The sequence below is a fragment of the Dendrobates tinctorius genome, unplaced genomic scaffold (assembly GCF_039654945.1).
Source record: "Dendrobates tinctorius isolate UK_male_01 unplaced genomic scaffold, ASM3965494v1 ptg000085l, whole genome shotgun sequence".
In the NCBI taxonomy this organism is placed as follows: Eukaryota; Metazoa; Chordata; class Amphibia; order Anura; family Dendrobatidae; genus Dendrobates; species Dendrobates tinctorius.
This window is the reverse complement of record NW_027361753.1, coordinates 245,001-269,934: the sequence shown is the minus strand read 5'-3', so window position 1 is coordinate 269,934 and position 24,934 is coordinate 245,001. Positions and strand designations below refer to the sequence as shown.

The window sequence follows — 24,934 nt, the reverse complement described above, 5'->3', positions numbered from 1 at the left end:
GTTTTTTTTCCTTCTTTGGTCATTTAAGTTTTAATAATACACAAGACTTTCAGCTGGAATTCAATGTATCGCCATTACCCTGAGAAAAGACAATTTACCACTAATTTCCTCTGCGCAGGAAATGGGAGATGGAGGAACTGATAATATCCAAGTGTATTCTGACACTAAGATTACAGAACTCTCATAACTGTCTGGGTCACTGCTGTCCGGGTGTCTGCAATACTGTGTACGCGTGTCACAGCATGGCGCCAGCCATATATATATATTATATATAAATAGATAAATTCAAGGCCAGGTCCATATTCTTGTACATAGGGAGCGGTATTATAGCAGTTATATTCTTGTACATAGGAGGCAGTATTATAGTAGTTATATTCTTGTATATAGGGGGCAGTATTATAGTAGTTATATTCTTGTACATAGGGGCAGTATTATATATAGTTATATTCTTGTACATAGGAGCAGTATTACAGTAGTTATTCTTGTATATAGGGGGCAATATTATAGTAGTTATATTCTTGTACATAGGGGGCAGTATTATAGTAGTTATATTCTTGTACATAGGGGCAGTATTATAGCAGTTATATTCTTGTACATAGGGGCAGTATTATAGTAGTTATATTCTTGTACATAGGAGCAGTATTATAGTAGTTATATTCTTGTACATAGCAGCAGTATTATAGTAGTTATATTCTCGTACATAGGGAGCGGTATTATAGCAGTTATATTCTTGTACATAGGGAGCGGTATTATAGCAGTTATATTCTTGTACATAGGAGTATTATAGCAGTTATATTCTTGTACATAGGAGCAGTATTACAGTAGTTATATTCTTGTACATAGGAGCAGTATTATAGTAGTTCTATTCTTGAACATAGGAGCAGTATTATAGTAGTTATATTCTTGTACATAGGGGCAGTATTATAGCAGTTATATTCTTGTACATAGGAGTATTATAGCAGTTATATTCTTGTACATAGGGGTAGTATTATAGTAGTTATATTCTTGTACATAGGAACAGTATTATCGTAGTTATAGTCTTGTACATAGGAACAGTATTATAGTAGTTATATTCTTGTACATAGGAGCAGTATTATAGTAGTTATATTCTTGTACATAGGGGCAGTATTATAGTAGTTATATTCTTGTACATAGGGGCAGTATTATAGTAGTTATAGTCTTGTACATATGAGCAGTATTAATTGTATATAGGAGCAGTATTATAGTAGTTATATTCTTGTACATTGGGGGCAGTATTATAGTAGTTATATTCTTGTACATACGGGCAGTATTATAGTAGTTATATTCTTGTACATAGGGAGCAGTATTATAGTAGTTATATTCTTGTACATACGGACAGTATTATAGTAGTTATACTCCTGAACATAGGGGCAGTATTATAGTAGTTGTATTCTTGTACATAGGGGGCAGTATTATAGTAGCTATATTCTTGTACATAGGGGCAGTATTATAGTAGTTATATTCTTGAACATAGGGGCAGTATTATAGTAGTTGTATTCTTGTACATAGGGGGCAATATTATAGTAGCTATATTCTTGTACATAGGGGCAGTATTATAGTAGTTATATTCTTGTACATAGGGGCAGTATTATAGTAGTTATATTCTTGTACATAGGAGCAGTATTATAGTAGTTATATTCTTGTACATAGGAGCAGTATTATAGTAGTTATATTCTTGTACATACGGAGCAGTATTATAGTAGTTATATTCTTGTACATACGGAGCAGTATTATAGTAGTTATATTCTTGTACATAGGGGCAGTATTAGTTATATTCCTGTACATAGGAGGCAGTATTACAGTAGTTATATTCTTGTACATAGGGGGCAGTATTATAGTAGTTATAATCTTGTACATAGGGGCAGTATTAGTTATATTCCTATACATAGGAGGCAGTATTACAGTAGTTATATTCTTGTACATAGGAGGCAATATTAGTTATATTTTATAAAGGGAGCAGTATTTTAGATTTATTCTCGTCTTTGGCACAGGTGAAGATGGTGTTCAGAAAATGTGAAATATTTAGCAACCTATTGCACCATTTTGGCAGAAATTGGCTGCAGTTGTCAAGTTATTTGAACTACACTGAATTGGCATGGGAATTTATTTAGTAATTAGTAATGAATATTTCTTTATGTTCTATCATCTGCAGCTTTTAGGCAACTTGGTCAAAATCCTGGATAACGCCTTTAAAAAAAAAGTTTTCCTGACAGTCGCCTATTGCTATTCTTAACAGGTATGGAAGGAGAGAGAACATGCTTTTCTAAAAAATAAACAAAGGAAAAAGACAAACACTAGACTTGGCATATAAAACATGTAACATACATTTACAGCATTTTACTTTATTCATTTTTTTTTTTTTTTTTTTTTTAACAAAAACTACAACTGAGTTGTACATCTTCACATCGCTTTCTTTTCTATTGTTCATTTGCTTCCTAAATACATAGATAAGAGGTTTTCCTCAATACTGAGGGTCTGACACCTGCACCGCCACCGATTAGGTGCAAGCAGCAGTGGCAAATGCCGAATGCAAGTTGTGTGATGGAGCGGAAACACCGCTGTGCTGTTACACCATTTGATGGCTGCTCTCCGATACTGCAGAGAACAGATTCACTCACTTCAATACTTACATCTGGTCGCAGCTGGAGCCGCTAGCAGACATGGGGGGGGGGGGGGGGTTGTTGGGTGTCAGCCCTCCACCTATTAATATTTATCATAGGTCATCAATGCGGGGGGAACCCCGTTAAGCAAATTTATATATAATCTATTAAAAATTTCCACCATTTTGCTGCTGCTGCAAAATTTCTGCAAGTCCTTTATCTAACCAAGTGATCTGCAATGCATAAATGTTACAAATCTTTCAGCTCTCCCCCTCTTTTCTCAAATTGTTAGTGATTGAGGCAGGATGTGGATTCTACACAGATTTTCAGTGAAATGGGGAGAAAGTATGTACAGTCTCAAGGAGGGCAGAGAACACAGGCCAAAGAAAAAAGGAAAACACATGAAGAGGAACTAAGGGCAGGATAGAAACTGTGCTAATCAAGATAGCAGCACCATTACATATATATATACACACACACACAAATCTATATCTGTCCATACACATACATAGATATATGTATAGACACACAGTGGGGAAAAAGAAGCATTTGATACACTGCCGATTTTGCAAGTTTTCTCACCTACAAGGAATGGAGAGGTCTGTAATTTTTATCTAGCAGGCACTTGAGGTGCGCAACGACTGCAGTTGCAGAGGCCACGACTGAGCCCGTTGCAGAGAGGGGCCCACCAGCGCCGGCACAAACTTCAGCTGGATGTGCATCCTTGGATGTATATTCAGGTAAAGTGTACTGGGTCCACGTACTGTGGTACACACTGCCAACCAATCAGAGTCCAGCAGCTGACATCACCGTGCACATGATTGGGGGAGCATGGAAGTGACGTCATGCGCTCCCGTCGCTTGCATGGCAAAGTCAGCTGCCGGCTTCAGAAGAGGAAGCTGTGCTGCGGGGGAGCTAAGGGAAGGCGAGTATAATGGTTTATTTTTTTCTATGCATTTAAGAACAGCAGCACAACAGGGGACATATATGAGGATGGGGGATACACAGTGGGGAAATAAGTATTTGATACACTGCCAATTTTGCACGGTTTCCCATCTACAAAGAATGGAGAGGTCTGTAATTTTTTTTATCGTATGTACACTTCACCTGTGAGATACAGAATCTTAAAAATAAATCCAGAAAATCATATTGTATGATTTTATTTATTTTTTTTTTTTACATATTTCAAGAAGGGAATTGTTTACACAAGAAATTTTTCAAATGCTTACTCCCGAAATGTATAGAGGAAGGTGTTGTGGTCAGCTGAGACCAAAACTGAACTTTTTGGCTACCAAAGTATACCCTATGTCTGTCACCAAACCAACACAGCTAATCAACCCAAGATCATCATCCCCACAGCGAAGCACGGTGGTGGCAGCTTCATGCTGTGGGGAAGTTTTTCGGCAGCAGGGACAAAGAAAATGGTCCAGTATTTAGATGGATGGGGCAAAATACAGGGATATTGTTGAGCAAAACCTTTTTCAGACTGTCAGTGATGTGAGACTGGGATGGAGGTTCACCTTCCTACAAGACAATGACCCAAAGCATACTGCTAAAGTAACACTTGAGTAGTTTAAAGGGAAACTGTAAAGGTTTTTTGAGTGGCTCAGACCTTAATCCAATGGAGAATCTGTGGTCAGACTTGAAGGTTGCTGTTCACCAGAGGAAACTATCTGACCTGAAGGAACTGGAGACGTTTTGCCTTGAGGAATGGGCAAAAATCCCAGTGGCAAGATGTAGAAAGCTCAGAGACTTATCCAAAGCTACTTGCAGCTGTAATTCCTGTAAAAGGAGACTTTAGGGGTGAATAGTTATGCACGCTCAAGTTTGCTGCTATTTTGTCCTTGGGGTGGCACGGTGGCTCAGTGGTCCTGGGTTCGAATCCCACCAAGGACAACATCTGCAAGGAGTTTGTATGTTCTCCCCGTGTTTGCGTGGGTTTCCTCCGGGTTCTCCGGTTTCCTCCCACATTCTAAAGACATACTGATAGGGAATTTAGATTGTGAGCCCCATCGGGGACAGTGATGATAATATGTGCAAATTGTAAAGCGCTGCTGAATATGTTAGCGCGATATAAAAATAAAGATTATTATTATTATTTGTTCACAGCTGTAGGTATGTCCTTCACATGAGGGTTATAAGAGACAAAAACTTGATGCAGTTAATTGAATGTCACCACTAAAGCATAAAAACTTTTTTTTTTTTCATGTGAAAGGTGTTCATAGCCTGGTATAAAGGTTAGAATCACAACACCGAGAAAATTGAAATAATGCACGTTTTCATCCCAAAACAGGTGAAGGTGGTCTGAAAGATGGCGCTAAAAATAATTAAAATTAATCAAAAAATGTGGTTTAACTTCAAATTACTTTTCGGTTTGGTCACTTCTTATCGTACAGACAGCCCTTCTGAATGCGGTTTCTATATCCGGCTCTCTCATCACGATGTATGAAACCCCCGTCCGCCTTCAGCCGTGATGCGGAACATGAGATCAGTTCTGTATGTCTATCATATAGTGTCCACATTGTAGAGAGGTTTTAGATTTCTCTTAGCAGAAGCCCTCAGGATGTCACCGGCCATGAAATGAAAGATACATTGCCGTTATGTAGAGCCAGACTGACAGCGCGGCCTGGAAACCGTTTGTCAACTTGATGACGGCCGGTGATGTTGATGTAGCCCAGTTAAGAGGTATGGTTACACAGCCCTACTGATGTGGACTCGCGCGTGGCCAAGATTTAAGCTCACCTCATGCTCGCTGTCAAACGGTAAAACTTAATAACTTTTGATCACAGGCAGATCTGAAAGCGCAGTTACAGAATGAAAGGCTCTTTTAACCCAGTGCCAATCCACTAAGCCGGACCCTGTAACCTGCAGCTCTGAAACCTCACGAGGCTCCACCAGGAGTATGAAGTGGTGAGTGAAGGGCGGCTCTGTCCATCTCCTCTACATAAAAGACGACAATTGAGGTGATGAGGGGCTGGAGGTAGAGCTTGACGGTTATGAAGACTGATGGAGGTCATTATGAATGTGCAATTAATTTCTGATTGCCATCCCTTAGTGGGGCCAGTAATGTCTCACCCTGGCAATTTAACATTGGTGGTGACTCAAACAGTCATTGTTGCTTTTGCAATTACTTATATCATCTTATTTCTATATGGCCGACATTCTGCAGCACTGTACAGTGATTGGGATAACTCATACCAGTCCCTGCACTCACTGAGGCTTACAATTGAGATCCCAAATTAACATATTAACCCATGCAAAAATGTGGAGAACATCCAAGTTATCGGCTCTTGGTTAGCTTCAAACCCACTGCCCTAGACCTGAAGGGCAACAGTGCGAAACAACTTCTCCCAAATTTCTTTCCAAAAAATGCCAAAGTAATATTAAAGAAGCCCAAGTAAAATCTAAATATAACGAAAACTGCCGACCATCCAGTCGAGGTACGGGGGAAAGGTCTGAATTCATAAGAAAGATCCTTATGTTTTCCATGGAGATGAGCATTTGCTCGAGGCTTCCTTCCCACTCCATTTGAAAACCAAGGAGTGCTCAATAGCGATAAGCGGACGGGTGCTAACCGAGTGACTTTGGCGCGCTCAAAAAATATGTTCGAATCCCCGCGGTTGTTCGCCAGCCGCAATACATGTAGGTTTTACCTGTTTCTTAGGCAATCCGTGCATGTGTTGTGGCTGTTGAACAGCCACGAGACATGCAGCCGCGGGGACTTGAACATATTATTCGAGCATGCCGAAGACTCTCAGTTATCACGCCAATGATACCTTATCTGAGCATATTGCTAGCACTCGACTGAGCGTATGTCTGCGGGAGCCTTAAAAGGTAGTTTTATAAGGTACTTGAGAATCTTTAAGGTTCCCATACACACTGTTGGTTGAACGATTGTTTGGTTGACGACCGTCTTCTCCTGTCAACAAATCGGCTTTTCATCTACAAATGGTGCCATGTTAAAAAATTCTCTGCAATTGGTAAGGAGGATTTCTGCCCAGGAAAAAGGAGAAAAATGAATTTCAAACCCCCAATTATAATGCCATGACGCCTCCTAGTAATACGCCATTGCCATCCTATGATAGAAACACCCCTACGAACCCCCAAATCTTGCCTTGGCAATAACTAAGAAGGGACAGAAAAGGCTTTTATAAAATGATGAGACAAGAGGAGACAGTGTGGTGGACAAGGTGACCTCTCTGTGATCCGGGCTCCGATCGCTCAGAATGGCTACCATTCATGTGAGCCTGATGTCAGGCACAGAACGAGTCATGAGAACCGGCCTGGTGTCTGCTCCTAATTGTTGCTTAAGTCAACAGGGCTTGAGATAAAAAAGCCTCATCGCTGTAATTGCCGGGGGAGATAATACATGACCGAGTTCATTATTTATAAGGATGTGGCTAGGACTAATAATAAACTGCCACTCTGCAACATGATTACAACAAGGATGACAATGTCTGTGAAGCTGACCGTGGCATTAAAAATGGAGGGAAACCTTATCTTGTGGGAGCTCAGTGTCACTTAGCCGGCTGTCTGTTGCGCTTGGAATTTAGAACCGACGTCTCCTCCTCCTCCCCCCCCCCCCCGACTTCCTATCACAACTCTTGATTTTCATTAGTTTTGCTTTTTTTTTTTTCTCCAAGATCTACCTCTGTTACGATTACCACCTCCTCCTGAAGGCCCATTTACCACTGGGTCTTAACATTTTCAAATTTCGAACACAAGTACCTCTTGCCTTCCAGATAACAGCACTATCTTCTAGTGTGTTGAGCCAATTTTTCATTTATTCCACCATAACAAGTCTGTGAACAATGGAAAAGCAGTGTATTGTACAGTAAATAGAACTCCCGCCTTAACTACCGAACTTGGGTCCCGCCTTAGCACACGGTAGATGCCAGTTCCATCAATCATTGGCTGGCAGCCGTAACTTAGCAAGTGATTGGCTGAGCAGCATTTGCCGTGTGTAGTGATGAAACGGGAAGCAGAGACCGGCAGAGACCCAGGGAGTATCAGAAAAGGATGGACGAAGGAATGGCGAAGGTACCATGGATATATAGAAGTCTACACATCCCTGTAAAATGTCAGGTTTTGGACTCGTAAGAAAAATCCTACCAAGAAAGATAATTTCAGAACTTTTTCCAACTTTAATGTCGCCCATAATCTGTATAATTCAATTGACAAAGTGAAATTGTTTTGAGAAGAAAATAAAAACAAAACTAACAAAGTGGTTGCATAAGTGTGAACACCCTCTTATAACTGGGGATGTGGTTGTGTTCATAATTAGCCAGTCACATTTACTTCATGTTAAATAGTAGTCAGTACACGGCCATCATTTACAGCAATTCTAATTAATCTCATACAGTCATGGCCAAAAGTATTGACACCCCTGCAATTCTGTCAGATAATACTCAGTTTCTTCCTGAAAATGATTGCAAACTCAAATTCTTTGGTATTATTATCTTCATTTAATTTGTCTTAAATGAAAAAACACAAAAAGAATTGTCCTAAAGCCAAATTGGATATAATTCCACACCAAACATAACAAAGAGGGTGGACAAAAGTATTGGCACTGTTCGAAAAATCATGTGATGCTTCTCTAATTTGTGTAATTAACAGCACCTATAACTTACCTGTGGCACCTAACAGGTGTTGGCAATAACTAAATCACACTTGCAGCCAGTTGACATGGATTAAAGTTGACTCAACCTCTGTCCTGTGTCCTTGTGTGTACCACATTGAGCATGGAGAAAAGAAAGAAGACCAAAGAACTGTCTGAGGACTTGAGAAACCAAATTGTGAGGAAGCATGAGCAATATCAAGGCTACAAGTCCATCTCCAAAGACCTGAATGTTCCTGTGTCTACCGTGCGCAGTGTCATCAAGAAGTTTAAAGCCCATGGCACTGTGGCTAACCTCTCTAGATGTGGCCGGAAAAGAAAAATTGACAAGAGATTTCAATGCAAGATTGTGCGGATGTTGGATAAAGAACCTCCACTAACATCCAAACAAGTTCAAGCTGCCCTGCAGTCCAAGGGTACAACGGTGTCAACCCATACTATCCGTCGGCATCTGAATGAAAAGGGACTGTATGGTAGGAGACCCAGGAAGACTCCACTTCTTACCCCGAGACATAAAAAAGCCAGGCTGGAGTTTGCCAAAACTTACCTGAAAAAGCCTAAAACATTTTGGAAGAATGTTCTCTGGTCAGATGAGACAAAAGTAGAGTTTTTAGGGCAAAAGCATCAACATAGAGTTTACAGGAGAAAAAAGAGGCATTCAAAGAAAAGTACATGGTCCCTACAGTCAAACATGGCGGAGGTTCCCTGATGTTTTGGGGTTGCTTTGCTGCCTCTGGCACTGGACTGCTTGACCGTGTGCTTGGCATTATGAAGTCAGAAGACTACCAACAAATTTTGCAGCATAATATAGGGCCCAGTGTGAGAAAGCTGGGTCTAACTCAGAGGTCATGGGTCTTCCAGCAGGACAATAACCCAAAACACACTTCAAAAAGCACTAGAAAATGGTTTGCGAGAAAGCACTGGAGACTTCTAAGGTGGCCAGCAATGAGTCCAGACCTGAATCCCATAGAACACCTGTGGAGAGATCTAAAAATGGCAGTTTGGAGAAGGCACCCTTCAAATATCAGGGACCTGGAGTAGTTTGCCAAAGAAGAATGGTCTAAAATTCCAGAAGAGCATTGTAAGAAACTCATTGATGGTTACCGGAAGCAGTTGGTCGCAGTTATTTTGGCTAAAGCTTGTGCAACCAAGTATTAGGCTGAGGGTGCCAATACTTTTGTCCGGCCCATTTTTGAAGTTTTGTGTGAAATGATCAATGTTTTGCTTTTTGCTTCATTCTCTTTTGTGTTTTTTCATTTAAGACAAATTAAATGAAGATAATAATACCAAAGAATTTGTGTTTGCAATCATTTTCAGGAAGAAACTGAATATTATCTGACAGAATTGCAGGGGTGTCAATACTTTTGGCCATGACTGTATAACGCTTTGTTGTTCTATTAAGATTTTTCGGACTTTTTCTTAGTTGCATTTTACAGCAAATTTCATGGTCTGTAAACAGCTTACAACACATCCAAGTGATCTCATTGTTGAAAGTTGTCAGGAGTGTACCTTTTTTTTTAAGGCATTAGGTATACCATGCAACACTGTAAATACATAATCAAAAACATTAAATTTGCACAACAGTGACATTGCCTAGAAGTGGATGTCCCTCAAAAATGATTGAAAAGAAGAATAAAATTGGTCTGGGAGGCTGCCTACAGTAAAATTAAAGGAGTTGCAAGAATTTCTGGCAAGTACTGGTTATGTACTGAAAGTGACAAAAATCTCCTGCATTATTCATATATCTTGTCTGTAGCTTTGTCTTAAAAAGAAAAACATTCAAACATAACCATGTTTTGCCAAAATCTACATCAAGTCTGCCAAAAGCAAATGGGGAAATGTGTCATGGTCTGATGAGAACAAGGTTGAATTTTTTGGCCATAATTCCATAATCTAAGTTTATAGTCAAGACAACACTGCACATAGCCAAAAGAACACCATACCCACAGTGAAGCATGGTGGAGGCAGCAATATTGCTTTGGAGCTGATTTTTGGCAGATGGTACTGGGGCTTTAGTCAAGGTGGAGAGAATTATGAACCGTTCCAAACATCAGTCAATTTTGCAAAAAAACTTTCAGGCCTCTGTTAGAAAGATGAAGGTAAAAAGAAATTTCACTTTTCAGCACGACAACGAACCTAAGCGACCTCCAAATCAGCAAAAGAACAGCTTCGCTACAACAAACTCAAAGTTTTGGAATGGTCTAGCCAGAGCACATATCTGAATCCAATAGAAAATCTGAGGTGACCAGAAGAGGGCGCTATGCACAGATGATGCCCTCGCAATCTGACAGATGTTGAGCTACTGCAAGGAAAAGTGGGCAAAGATTGCCAATTCTAGATGTGCCATGCTGAAAAACTCCTGTCGAAAATGCTGTATGTTGTCAGAAATTCAAAGGGGACTTCAGCATGGTATTTGTTTAAGAGTGTGCATATTTATGCAACCATCATGGTTTTATTTTTTCACCCGAAAAGATTTAATTTTTTTCCCCTCAATGGATGTGTGCAGATTATGTGTGACAAGGGAGAAAAGTTCTGAAATCTTTCTTCTTGGTATGATTTTTTTTTTCACAACACAAAAACCTGGTACTTTAATGGGAGTGTGTAAAGTTTTCACATCCATTGTAGGCTAGGCACTCCCCCACAGTATCTAACCGAAAGGAGTTGTCATTAATGCGGTTACTGGGAAGAAAGGAGCGGCTGTCAGACACCTCTCGTGGCAGCTTATCTTCCCCAAGAACAGAGGGTCTTTACATGAAAATTCAACATGTCTGATCTTTTTTTTACCCATCAGTCGGGGACAAATTGAGGGGTCCCTGTACACATAAGATAGTTTTTTGCCCGCCAAAGTGTAATATATGTGCACCCCAAGCAGTGTCGGACTGGGGTGCCAAAGGCCCACCAGTAACCAATCCAGGGCCCAACTTTTCAGGTATATGGGAAGATTGCTAATGAATAAGATGCTGCCTCTGTCTGTACACAGTGATACAAGTATATAGTGCCAAGTACTGCTCATATAAGAGGGTGGTGGCCCACCGGAGGATTCTCCTCTTCTCCAGAGGGCCAGTTCAAGCCTGACCCCAAATCCTACAAAGCCTTTTACGCTATACCCACAGCAAGCATAGTCCTTTCCTGATGAGCCTACATTGTGAGGATGACCGGCTTTAATATTAGGCACGGTCACAGCCTGTGTGCGTTACACGGCTCAGGTTTTGATGGCGTCTTTCTTATACAGCGTTGGATCGCTATGTGCTTTTCGCTTTTACAACCCAGAGACTGTGAGAGAAAAAAAAAAAAAGATATTGCATAGTATGCAGACGGGAGAACATTGCGTGAGCTAAAAGCAGAAGTGCTTGTCAGTGGTTTGGAAAGAGGTGCAAAAATGAGACAGTCCAAATACATTGCAGACTGTCTGCCGTTCCAATCACGTGACTTTGTCAAAAGCCACAGGAAGTCCTTGGAACAGATGTAAGACTAGAGATGTAAGAATGAACCTACCGCAAACACTTCTGTGGGCCTATTTCTCTCTGCAGCAGCGACTACATTGCTAAATCGCAAAAATAAATACAGATTTTCTAGCAGATTTCCCACCCGGGGCATCATGGCAGCAGTAAGAATAATGCAATGGTTTCCTGCACTGGGCGATGGAAGCCATGCAAGGAATCCGATCTGCCATGTCTGGTCTTCCCGCTGTTATGGAACGACTACTCCTAACAAGACCTGGTCTACTGAGAACAGCCCTTCTGTGCTGCGTTATACATTGCTTCACCTCTAGCGGTTATCCGGTGCCAAGGGATTGCATACAGGAGCCCAGCACCGGCGACATGAAGGCTCTCGGGGGGGTTTAGTTGAAACCTCACATTACCAGAGTGCATATTTTCTCTATTACTGTCCTGCGTCTGGCTCCAGAGCACCTACTCACCGTGACTGTCCGCTCTTCCTGTTTCATTTCTCATCTGTCTTATTCCTGTATCATGCTACAAAAACAAGAGTCACCGGCCGTACAAGGGGAGGCCAAAGGGGCACTTTAAGGGTTCGTGACACTTTATATCAGTGACACACAAGGATGTGTTGTGACCCAGGCTCGAACTCGAGGAGGTCCACCCGTGTCCATAACATCGAAAAACAGATAGCAAAAAGTAGCTGCACAGACCTAATTGTGATATGTATCTGTGGGACAGCGATGCAGACTGGGCAGGAGAACATGTATGGCATAGGACTGCCCACTATAGGATATACTAGCTGTAAAAAAAAAAAAAAAAGTGGAGTTAATAAAATGCTCCAGCTGAGGAGTGGTGTCAATAAAATGCTCCAGCTGAGGAGTGGTGTCAATAAAATGCTCCAGCTGAGGAGTGGTGTCAATAAAATGCTCCAGCTGAGGAGTGGTGTCAATAAAATGCTCCAGCTGAGGAGTGGTGTCAATAAAATGCTCCAGCTGTGGAGTGGTGTCAATAAAATGCTCCAGCTGAGGAGTGGTGTCAATAAAATGCTCCAGCTGAGGAGTGGTGTCAATAAAATGCTCCAGCTGAGGAGTGGTGTCAATAAAATGCTCCAGCTGTGGAGTGGTGTCAATAAAATGCTCCAGCTGAGGAGTGGTGTCAATAAAATGCTCCAGCTGAGGAGTGGTGTCAATAAAATGCTCCAGCTGAGGAGTGGTGTCAATAAAATGCTCCAGCTGTGGAGTGGTGTCAATAAAATGCTCCAGCTGTGGAGTGGTGTCAATAAAATGCTCCAGCTGAGGAGTGGTGTCAATAAAATGCTCCAGCTGAGGAGTGGTGTCAATAAAATGCTCCAGCTGTGGAGTGGTGTCAATAAAATGCTACAGCTGAGGAGTGGTGTCAATAAAATGCTACAGCTGAGGAGTGGTGTCAATAAAATGCTCCAGCTGAGGAGTGGTGTCAATAAAATGCTCCAGCTGAGGAGTGGTGTCAATAAAATGCTCCAGCTGAGGAGTGGTGTCAATAAAATGCTCCAGCTGAGGAGTGGTGTCAATAAAATGCTCCAGCTGAGGAGTGGTGTCAATAAAATGTTCCAGCTGAGTAGTGGTGTCAATAAAATGCTCCAACTGAGGAGTACTGTCACACTCCCCACCGCTTCTGATACCGGCACGGCCCCGCTGCTCTTCTGCGCGCCTCCCAGCGCGCTCCTGCTCCACGGTGTGTCCCCGCTCCTGACATCCGGGGTCCTCAGCGTCGGTCCTGCGCCTGACACCTTCCTCGGATCTCTGGGAGCTGTGACGCAGTGGCTCCGTCCCCATCATGGCGGCACCCACCGGGTATTTCAGCACGGCATCAAGCCAGGTAGACACCTGATTATCTCCTGCGGTGACGCTGTCTCTGCGTTAGCGTTCACCCTGTCCTCAGGCCCCTGTATCTTCTGTGTTCTCTCTTTGGTCTGTCTGCGCTGCCTCGGATAGCCTCCGTGTTCGTGCACTCCTGCCTTGCTCTGTGTCTCGGTATTGTCCCTGTGTACCTCTCTCTGGCCCGTCACCCCCGGCTATCTGACTGGCCGCTCCTGTGTTTTTTATAACCCCCTGTCCGTATTGTGGTTATCTCTCTCTCCTGCAGCCTCCAGCCTCCGTTAGTCTCCAGTGCTCCCGGTCCCGCTTGCCTCCCATGCTCTGTGGTTCCTGAAGTCCTCTGTGCATCTGCGTTCCGTATTCCTCGCCTCGGTCTCCCTGGTACCTAGCCCTGGTCACCCCTTTGGCTCCGGCTGTTGCGGTTCCATCCCTCGTGGGCCTGCCCCTAACACTCCCTGTATTGGGGGTAGTTCCACCTGGCCCGCTCGCCCTCGGGGGCTCTGGAGCAGTGACCCAGAGGGTCCACTTCCAGGTTTTCATTGTATTCCCACACCGTAACAGCTGGTGTCAATAAAATGCTCCAGCTGAGGAGTGGTGGCAATACAATCCACCAGCTGAGAAGTGGTGTTAATCCAATCCTTCTGTTGAGGAGTGGTGTCAATACAACCTACAACCCTCCTGCTGAGGAGCGGTGCCAATACAATCCTCCTGCTGAGGAGCGGTGCCAATACTATCCTCCTGCTGAGGAGCGGTGCCAATACAATCCTCCTGCTGAGGAGCGGTGCCAATACAATCCTCCTGCTGAGGAGCGGGGCCAATACAATCCTCCTGCTGAGGAGCGGTGTCAATACAATCCTCCTGCTGAGGAGCGGTGTCAATACAATCCTCCTGCTGAGGAGCGGTGTCAATACAATCCTCCTGCTGAGGAGCGGTGTCAATACAATCCTCCTGCTGAGGAGCGGTGTCAATACAATCCTCCTGCTGAGGAGCGGTGTCAATACAATCCTCCTGCTGAGGAGCGGTGTCAATACAATCCTCCTGCTGAGGAGCGGTGTCAATACAATCCTCCTGCTGAGGAGCGGTGTCAATACAATCCTCCTGCTGAGGAGCGGTGTCAATACAATCCTCCTGCTGAGGAGCGGTGTCAATACAATCCTCCTGCTGAGGAGCGGTGTCAATACAATCCTCCTGCTGAGGCGCGGTGTCAATACAAATCCTCCTGCTGAGGAGCTGTGTCAATACAATCCTCCTGTTGAGGAGCGGTGTCAATACAATCCTCCTGCTGAGGAGCGGTGTCAATACAATCCTCCTGCTGAGGAGCGGTGTCAATACAATCCTCCTGCTGAGGCGCGGTGTCAATACAATCCTCCTGCTGAGGAGAGGTGTCAATACAATCCTCCTGTTGAGGAGCGGTGTCAATACAATCCTCCTGCTGAGGAGCGGTGTCAATACAATCCTCCTGCTGAGGCGCGGTGTCAATACAAATCCTCCTGCTGAGGAGCTGTGTCAATACAATCCTCCTGCTGAGGAGAGGTGTCAATACAATCCTCCTGCTGAGGAGCGGTGTCAATACAATCCTCCTGCTGAGGAGCGGTGTCAATACAATCCTCCTGCTGAGGCGTGGTGACAATACAATCCTCCACCTGAGAAGTGGTGTCAATAAAATCTTCCAGCTGAGGAGCGGTGTAAATACAATCCTCCTGCTGAGGAGCGGGGTCAATACAATCCTCCTGCTGAGGAGCGGGGTCAATACAATCCTCCTGCTGAGGAGTGGTGTCAATACAATCCTCCACCTGAGAAGTGGTGTCAATAAAATCATCCAGCTGAGGAGTGGTATCAAAATGCTGCAGTTGAGGATTGTGGTCAATAAAATCCTGCAGCTGTAGTAGCAGTGTCAATAAAATATTGCAGCAGTAGAAGGGGCATCAAAATCTTTCCAGGTGAGGAGTGGAGTCAAAATTCAGCACTGACAATTTTGCAGCTACAGAATTGGAGTCAAAAAAATCTTGCAACTGCAGAAGAGTGATCAATAAAATCCTGCAGCTACCGTCTTAGGGTACCGTCACACTTGGCGATGCACCAGCGATGCAGACAACGATGCGACCTGATAGGGATGGCTGGTGCGTTGCTACAAGGTCGCTGATGAGATGTCAAACAGTCAGATCTCAACAGCGCCGCAGCAACGATACAGAACGATACGACGGTCGTTGGGACACTGTCTCTCAGACCTATGGTACTGAGGTCGTTCATCGTTGTCCCTGTCAAACACAGCGATGCATGCTGGCCAGCGGGACACCAGTGATCAAAAAATGGCCCAGGACATTCGAGCACGAATAGCGACATCGCATGACGTTATGTGTCACACGTAGCGAGATCACAGGCGAGATCGCTGTTGCGTCACAAAATCGGTGACGCAACAGCGATCTCGCTAGCGATCGCGCTGTGTGAGACGGGGGCTTTACTCTCTGCTTCATTTTGTGAGAACAGGAGACAAGAAAGCTTTGGTGCACACGTGCCTGGAAGTGGAGAACCACGCCTGATGTATGCACAAACAACTGGTCCATTGACACAGCCAGCAGTAAGGGCAGAGCACCTAGCAGTGGATGTATACGAAGAGAATGTCAGGGAAACCCCCTTAAACACCATACATATCCATTTGTCAGATGTTGGCTGAACTGCTCCATTTTGGACACCAGTTATCTCCTCTTACATAAGGAAGAGGAGACAAATGGGCAGCATGGTGGCTCAGTGGTAAGCACTGCCGCGCTGGGGTCCTAGACTCAAATCCCACCAAAGACAACATCTGCAAGGAGTTTGTATGTTCTCCCCGTATTTATGGGGGTTTCATCTGGGTTTTCCGGTTTTCTTCCACACTCCAAAGACATACTGATAGGGAATGTAGATTGTGAGCCCCATCGGGGACAGCGATGATGATCTCTGTAAAGCGCTGTGGATTTAATGGCGCTATAAAAGTACCATAAATAATCTGGTGATGACACAGCTGGTACTGCTCATCTCTGGGATGCAGCCCAATCAATCAGATCCTTGCGTCCATCCATCTGGACCCTCAGACCTTACATTACTGTTGAATTCCTTTAAAAATGGTGGAAAGAAAAATCTATTTTCCAATGATGGCTCCGAGCTGCTGCTTTCTGTAAAGCTAATGATGGTGCAACTTGAGAGGAGCCGTAAAAGAACAAAACTGATTCTGGGAAAGAAAGAATTATGCAACTGGGCTAAATGGAGACAGACACCATGTCCTGAAAGAACAAAAAATATGTCTGAGTGTAATGTGTCTCTGGGCTACAGGACTGCAAGACGCGGTATACAACGCGGTGATTACATCTGATGTATTGCATCATCATGGAACCAAAAGAGGAGCCTGACCCGACAGTGACCCACAGCCACGGTGCAGTCGACAAGTTCCCTATATCAATATGTGTCCACGATGTATTACAGCACAAACCAGTATATCAACTACTCACAAGTAATGTAAGTACACAGTGCTGTACCAGCAGAATAGTGAGTGCAGCTCTGGGGTATAATACAGGATGTACTCAGGATCAGTAATGTAATGTATGTACACAGTAACTGCACCAGCAGAATAGTGAGTGCAGCTCTGGAATATAATACAGGATGTAACTCAGGATCAGAAATGTAATGTATGTACACAGTGACTGCACCAGCAGAATAGTGAGTGCAGCTCTGGAATATAATACAGGATGTAACTCAGGATCAGAAATGTAATGTATGTACACAGTGACTGCACCAGCAGAATAGTGAGTGCAGCTCTGGAGTATAATACAGGGTGTAACTCAGGATCAGTAATGTATGTGCACAGTAACTGCACCAGCAGAATAGTGAGTGCAGCTCTGGAATATAATACAGGATGTAACTCAGGATCAGAAATGTAATGTATGTACACAGTGACTGCACCAGCAGAATAGTGAGTGCAGCTCTGGGGTATAATACAGGATGTTACTCAGGATCAGTACAGGATCAGTAATGTAATGTATGCACACAGTGACTGCACCAGCAGAATAGTGAGTGCAGCTCTGGAGTATAATACATTACTGATCCTGAGTTACACCCTGTATTATACCCCAGAGCTGCACTCACTATTCTGCTGGTGCAGTCACTGTGTACATACATTACATTACTGATCCTGAGTTACATCCTGTATTATACCCCAGAGCTGCACTCACTATTCTGCTGGTGCAGTCACTGTGTACATACATTACATTACTGATCCTGAGTTACACCCTGTATGTACACAGTGACAGACAGCACCAGCAGAATAGTGAGTGCAGCTCTGGGGTATAATACAGGAGGTAAGTCAGGATCAGTACAGGATCAGTAATGTATGTACACAGTAACTGCACCAGCAGAATAGTGAGTGCAGATCTGGGGTATAATACAGGAGGTAAGTCAGGATCAGTAATGTAATGTATGAACACAGTGACTGCACCAGCAGAATAGTGAGTGCAGCTCTGGGGCATAATACAGGAGGTAAGTCAGGATCAGTAATGTAATGTACACAGTGACTGTACCAGCAGAATAGTGAGTGCAGCTCTGGAGCAAAATACAGGATGTACAGTTGTGCTCAAAAGTTTACATACCCTAGCAGACTTTTTGCTTTGTTGGCCTTTTTTCAGAGAATATGAATGATGACATCAAAACTTTTTCTCCACTCATGGTTAGTGGTTGGATGAAGCCATTTATTGTCAAACTGCTGTGTTTTCTCTTTTTAAATCATAATGACAACCCAAAACATCCAAATGACCTTGATCAAAAGTTTACATACCCCATTTCTTAATACCGTGTATTGTCCCCTCTAACATCAATGACAGCTTGAAGTCTTTTGTGGTGGTTGTGGATGAGGTTCTTTATTTTCTCAGATGGTAAAGCTGCCCACTCTTCTTGGCAAAAAGCCTCCAGTTCCTGTAAATTCCTGGACTCTGTAGCATGAACTGCTTTACCATCTGAGAAAATAAAGAACCTCATTCACAACCACCACAAAAGACTTCAAGCTGTCATTGATGTTAGAGGGGACAATACACGGTATTAAGAAATGGGGTATGTAAACTTTTGATCAAGGTCATTTGGATGTTTTGGGTTGTCATTATAATTTAAAAAGAGAAAACACAGTAGAATCATAGAATCGTAGAGTTGGAAGGGACCTCCTGGGCCATCTGGTCCAACCCCCTGCTCAAAGCAGGATTCGCTAAATCATCCCAGTCAGATGTCTGTCCAGCCTCTGTTTGAAGACTTCCATTGAAGGAGAACTCACCACTTCTCGTGGCAGCCTGTTCCACTCATTGATCACTCTAACTGTCAAAAAGTTTTTTCTAATATCTAATCTGTGTCTCCTCCCATTCAGTTTCATCCCATTGCTTCTAGTCTTTCCTTGTGCAAATGAGAATAAAGTTGATCCTTCTACAATGTGACAGCCCTTTAGATATTTGTAGACAGCAATTAAGTCTCCTCTCAGTCTTCTCTTTTGCAAACTAAACATTCCCAAATCCTGCAACCTTTCCTCATAAGACAGGGTTTGCAGACCGGTCACCATTCTGGTCGCTCTTTTCTGAACTTGCTCCAGTTTGTTGATGTCTTTTTTAAAATGTGGTGCCCAAAACTGGACACAATATTCCAGATGAGGTCTGACCAAAGAGGAGTAGAGGGAAATAATGACTTCACGTGATCTAGACTGTATGCTTCTGTTAATACATCCTAGAACTGCATTTGCCTTTTTTGCTGCTGCATCACACTGTTGACTCATATTCAGTCTGTGATCTATTAGTATACCCAAGTCTTTTTCACATGTGCTGTCACTTAGCCCTATTCCTCCCATTCTATATATGCTTTTTTCATTTTTATTGCCCAGATGTAGTACTTTGCATTTCTCCCTGTTAAAAACCATTCTGTTAGTTACTGCCCACTTTTCCAGTTTATTTAAATCTTTTTGAATCCTCTCTCTCTCTCTTCTCTAGTATTAGCTATCCCTCCTAGGTTTGTGTCATCAGCAAATTTAATCAGTTTACCCTCAATTCCTTCATCTAAATCGTTGATAAAGATGTTGAACAATACAGGGCCCAGGACAGAGCCCTGTGGTACCCCACAATGACAATAAATGGCTTCACCCAACCACTAACCATGAGTGGAGAAAAAGTTTTGGGGTTATCATTCTTATTCTCTGAATAAAGGCGAAGAAAGCACAAATTTTGCCAGGGTATGTAAACTTTTGAGAACAACTGTAACTCTGGGTCAGTATAATTAATTTAACTCCTTCTGCCACCCCAGCAGAAAACCGATTGCTGAGAGTTTGGCTTTTCTAATATCCGGGGACATATAAACTGAATTTTACCATTGAAACCGATATAATCTTTAGGTATTTTGTGCCCAAATTCAATATAGTTAAATATTTTTTGTTGAGGAATCCGGAAATATTAAGAATCTGGAGAGAATTACTGCAGAGAAATTGTGCAAGTTTTGTAGCTAGTTTGTTCTTTGTGATGTAATTATTGTACATTTAAATATTAATTACTTTTACAGAATGTCTGAGGAATTATTAATCTGCTGGTTGGGGCCAGTCCTGATACAAATATAATGAGGCACAGGATAGAGAGATACTATGGGGATGTGGCTTTATGTTATTAATGGACCATCAGACCTGGAAAGACTGTTCTTGGCTTTACTTGTACATTTATAACCCGGTCAGGCTTGTAAATAAAAAAAAAAAGGGAAAAAAAATGATAACAATTGCTTAAAAACAGAGACAGACTTTCTGTCACCAGACTTTAACTGTGCGATCAGAGCAGGCCGGGAAGCGGACCCTTATCTGTCTGAGCTCAGGACATGCTGACTAATACCCCCTATTCAGGCTGCAGACCTCTGGCTCCACAATCTATATGCCCTGGAAAGGCTGCGTGATAACTTACAAGCTCTCACTCTGTCTTATGGGCCAGCACACACAGCACTTCTGCCTGCAGGACGGGGTCCGGCCACAGTACCGTCAGGCACACAGCCATGCAGTCAGGGTTACAGACAGTTAATATTTTCTTTTTCCATTGTGTGTGGCGCCCTGGATAATGCATAAGGTTACATGACAGTCTGCTTCTAACTGGGGCCCTGTAGTCAAAGACAGACTACAAATGTTCTTGTAGAGCAAGCCACTTTTCAATTGGAAATTTGCTGGTCCCTTCACTTACTTATGGAAAACGCTTTGTTATTCTTACCGTCAATGCAAGAGGAAATTTCCTAATATATCCTACTAGTTATTGAACCCGTTCTACGCCCGCGTGGCAAACATTTATATTGGTATATGGTCTCCATTCTGTCATATGCTGCTCCCATCCTGTGCCCCATTCCTGTCATGTGCATCCCCCATCCTGCATCCTCATCCTGTTTTGTGCACCTCCATCATGTCATGTGCTACTCTCTTCCTGTGCCCTCATCCTTTCGTGTGCTCCCATTTCGTGTGCTCCCATCCTGTCATGTGATCCCATCCTGCGCCCCCATCCTGTCATGTGGTAATCCCATCCTGCGCCCCCATTCTGTCATGTGCTGCTCCCATCCTGCGCCCCCTTCCTGCACCCTCATCCTGTTTTGTGCACCTCCATCATGTCATGTGTTACTCTCTTCCTGTGCCCTCATTCTGTCATGTACTCCCATCCTGCGCCCCGTCCTGTCATGTGATCCCATCCTGCGCCCCCATCCTATCATGTGCTCCCATCCTGCGCCCCAATCCTGTCATGTGTTACTCCCATCCTGCGCCCCCATTCTGTCATGTGCTGCTCCCATCCTGCACCCCCATTCTGGTATGTGCTACTCCAATTTTGGGCCCCCATCCTGTCATGTGGTGCTCTCATCCTGCATCCCCATACAACCCGCCCTCTCCTGACATCACGGCCTTATTTCAATAATTTACACCCAATAAAATGGCGCCCGAAGTGCGCTTAACGCATGCGCCATTTCCGATGGAGGATTCATGTCTTGGCCACCGGCCTGAAGAGACCCCATGGCAATACCAGATAGGTAAGTTTTTGTGTCGGAGATTGCGGTATGTGCTCAGTGCTTACGCATACTGCGATCTCCTGGGCCACAATCCTCATTCCCGGATGCGTAACGCTGTGGGGTTCAGACTGCGCAGGCGCGTCGCGCTTGCACAGTCTATAAAGGCTTCGGACAGAGTGACGCTCTTAGCATTGTATTATCGATTATAAGTGTACGTCAGGCACTCCTTTATTGCATGACCGATCATTCACCACCACCCAAACACCCAAAGCTTCCGTAAAAGTAAGCCATGGCAAAGCTGGGAAGACGGTAGTAACTGGGCATTGTTGAAAATTTTTTCAAATGAATGGCTGCTGAAACCCCCATTGATCCGGAGAATGGAGGGCCCAATGCTGACTGTGAAAAGAGCAGTTGTGAGCATATGCGACCATCAATTCTATACATAGTGACTGGAGCAGTGGACGCACATGCTCAGTGATGTTAAATTCACATAGGGACTCCTTTTATCACGATAAGTGGGTGTCACAGCAATGACACATCTATAACCATTTCTCCAGATATGGAAAATATATATATTGCTGATAGGACAATCCCTTTAACACAGAGGCATCACGACCTATAATGTATACCTTATATCTAATCCATGGGGACAGGGTATAATTTCCTGATTGCAGATGATCCGAGCTGCGCTCTGTTCACTGCCCTCTTCTTGGGATAGGCGAGGGTCAGATGGACAGGGGATAAATTAAAATCCTGGGGCAAACTCTTTAAAAATGGCTGTCTCATCGAGCCATCTCCTGTTGAAATGCTCCATCCATGTGCCTTCTTGTTGCTCAAATCTCCTGTGCTCTATTCCATCAGCTACAATTACTGGCTTCTGGCTATCTGCATTGTAAGTAGGGGTCTGAGGTAGTCTCACTCAGTCTCTTTCAAGGCTGATGATTCTGCTCTGGCTTTGAACTGAAGTCCATCATTTTTTAGATTAGCTGCTGCGCACAATCACATGCTCTTTGAAATTTCACCAGCTGTATATATACAGTTCTGGCAAAAATTAAGAGACCACTGCAAAGTTTTAGAAAAATCAGCTTCTCTCCATGTCTGACAGCCATTCCATTCCAGTGTCAGTTGAATTCCAACCAGAGTGCACCTCATTCTACTTAATGTGCTTCTGATTAGGTGATCTCCTGAACCAAATCTTACTTAATGAAGGAAAGTATAAAAAACCCTGCTGTGGTGTTCACAATCGTCTTGTGATAGGATAAGCTGGATGGCAAAACAAGTGCTAGTTATATCCCAAAAGTAATAGGAATGAAAAAATAACTTGTAACCATGCCAAAGGAGTTGAAAAGAAAAGTCTTCAGTGAGGAAAAGGGCTTAATTCTGGCTTTACCAGCAGAGGGATACAGTGAGCGTCATGTTGCCTCCATCCTTAAAATTTCTGACGGCAGTCCATTACAACAAGGTCAAGCAGCAGACATTGGGGACAGCAAAGCTACAGTCTGGAAGAGAGCAAAAATGACTCTCCGCTGACCGGGATGACAGTCATCTTATTCGAATGTCACTCAGCAACCGCAGGATGACATCAAGTGACCTATAAAAGGAATGGCAAATGGCAGCTGGGGTGAAGTGCACGGCAAGGACAGTTCGTAACAGGCTCCTAGAGGCAGGGCTCAAGTCATGTAAAGCTAGAAAAAAGCCTATCATCAATGAGTAGCAAAGGAGAGCCAGGCTGAAGTTTGTCAAAGACCCTAAGGATTGGACCATTGAGGACTGAAGTAAGGTAATTTTTTCTGATGAGTCTAATTTTCAGCTTTGCCCAACACCTGGTCATCTAATGGTTAAACAGAGACCTGGAAAGGCGTACAAGCCACAGTGTCTTGCACCCACTGTGAAATTTGGTGGAGGATTGGTGATGATCTGGGAATGCTTCAGCAAGGCTGGAATTGGGAAGGTTAATCTTTGCGAAGGACATATGAATCAAGCTGCATACAAGGTTAAACTGGAAAAAAAGTGGATTCCTTCTGCTCAGGCAATGTTCCCCAATTCTGAGGACTGGTTTTTCCAGCAGGACAATGCGCCATGCCACACAGCGAGGTCAATCAATGTGTGGATGAAGGACCACCACATCAAATCCCTGTTATGGCCAGCCCAATCTCCAGACCTGAACCCCATTGAAAACCTCTGGAATGTAATCAAGAGGAAGATGGATAGTCACAAGCCATCAAACAAAGAAGAACTGCTTAAATGTTTGTACCAGGAGTGGCATAAGGTCACCCAAAAGCAGTGAGAAAGACTGGTGGAAAGCAGCCAAGACGCATGAAAGCTGTGATTAACAATCATGGGTATTCCACACAATATTGATTTCTGAACTCTTCCTGAGTTAAAACATTAGTATTGTTGGTAATAAATGATTATGAACTGGTTTTCTTAGAATTATTTGAGGTCGGCAAGCACTACATTTTATTGTTATTTTGACCATTTCTCATTTTCTGAAAATAAATACAAAATTTAGTGCTTGGAAATTCAAAGACATGTCAGTAGTTTATAAAATAAAAGAGCAATTTACTCAAAAATATACCTATAAAGAGAAAAATCAGACAATCTGAAAATTTTGCAGTGGTCTCTTAATTTTTGCTGGAGCTGTACATTAGGGGGATCCTAGAATGCACTGTAACCTTTTCATGAGAACTTAATGTGACGTCTCAACTTTTGAATACACTTGTCCAATGTTTCAGTACTTTTTGCACAACTTGCTGTTCTCAAACAAGGAGCTTAATGACAAACTTTACAACAGGTATATGATCCATTAATCGTCCAATAAATGTGGGGGCTCAATTAGAATTTGCATTAAACAGTTCTCTTCATCATGCTGTTCGTATTTTGACATCATGGAAACAAAACGACACACAAGAAATTGACCAACAGGACCTCGCCATTGTGAGGCTTCAAGTAGGATGTTCTCAGATGGAAGTAAGTGGCCACTGAGTTTAGAGTGTCAGAGTCATCAGCAGGTTGCAAAAAGAGATAAAGACAGACTGGAAGTCATAGAATGGCAGAGAAGTTTGGTTAAATCTCACACTGATGACCGCTTCATTGTGAACCGCATTATGAATGCCATACAACTCCAGGCACAATTAGGGAGATGAGACGCACCCAAGTGTCACGACAGACCATTCAAAACCATTTACATCAACGTGGTCTGAGAGCTAGACTACCTGCCAGGGAGCATCTACGCTGGACAAATGACCAGGGGGCGTCAGTGCTGTTCACTGATGAAAGTCGATTCACGCTGAGCAGATATTATGGCTGCCAACCATGCTGGAAATGTCAAGGAGATCGCTATGCATCCTATGCATCAGCCACTGTAGTCACCAGACGAGCCTTTGG

The 24,934-nt window shown here is 43.4% G+C and overlaps 1 protein-coding gene across 1 annotated transcript in view; it reads right to left on the bottom strand.

The window, feature by feature from the left end:
- DYM (dymeclin) overlaps positions 1 to 24,934 on the bottom strand; it is a gene marked incomplete at its 5' end in the record, with an annotated part of 271,700 nt that overhangs the window by 3,442 nt on the left and 243,324 nt on the right. The window lies entirely within an intron of this gene.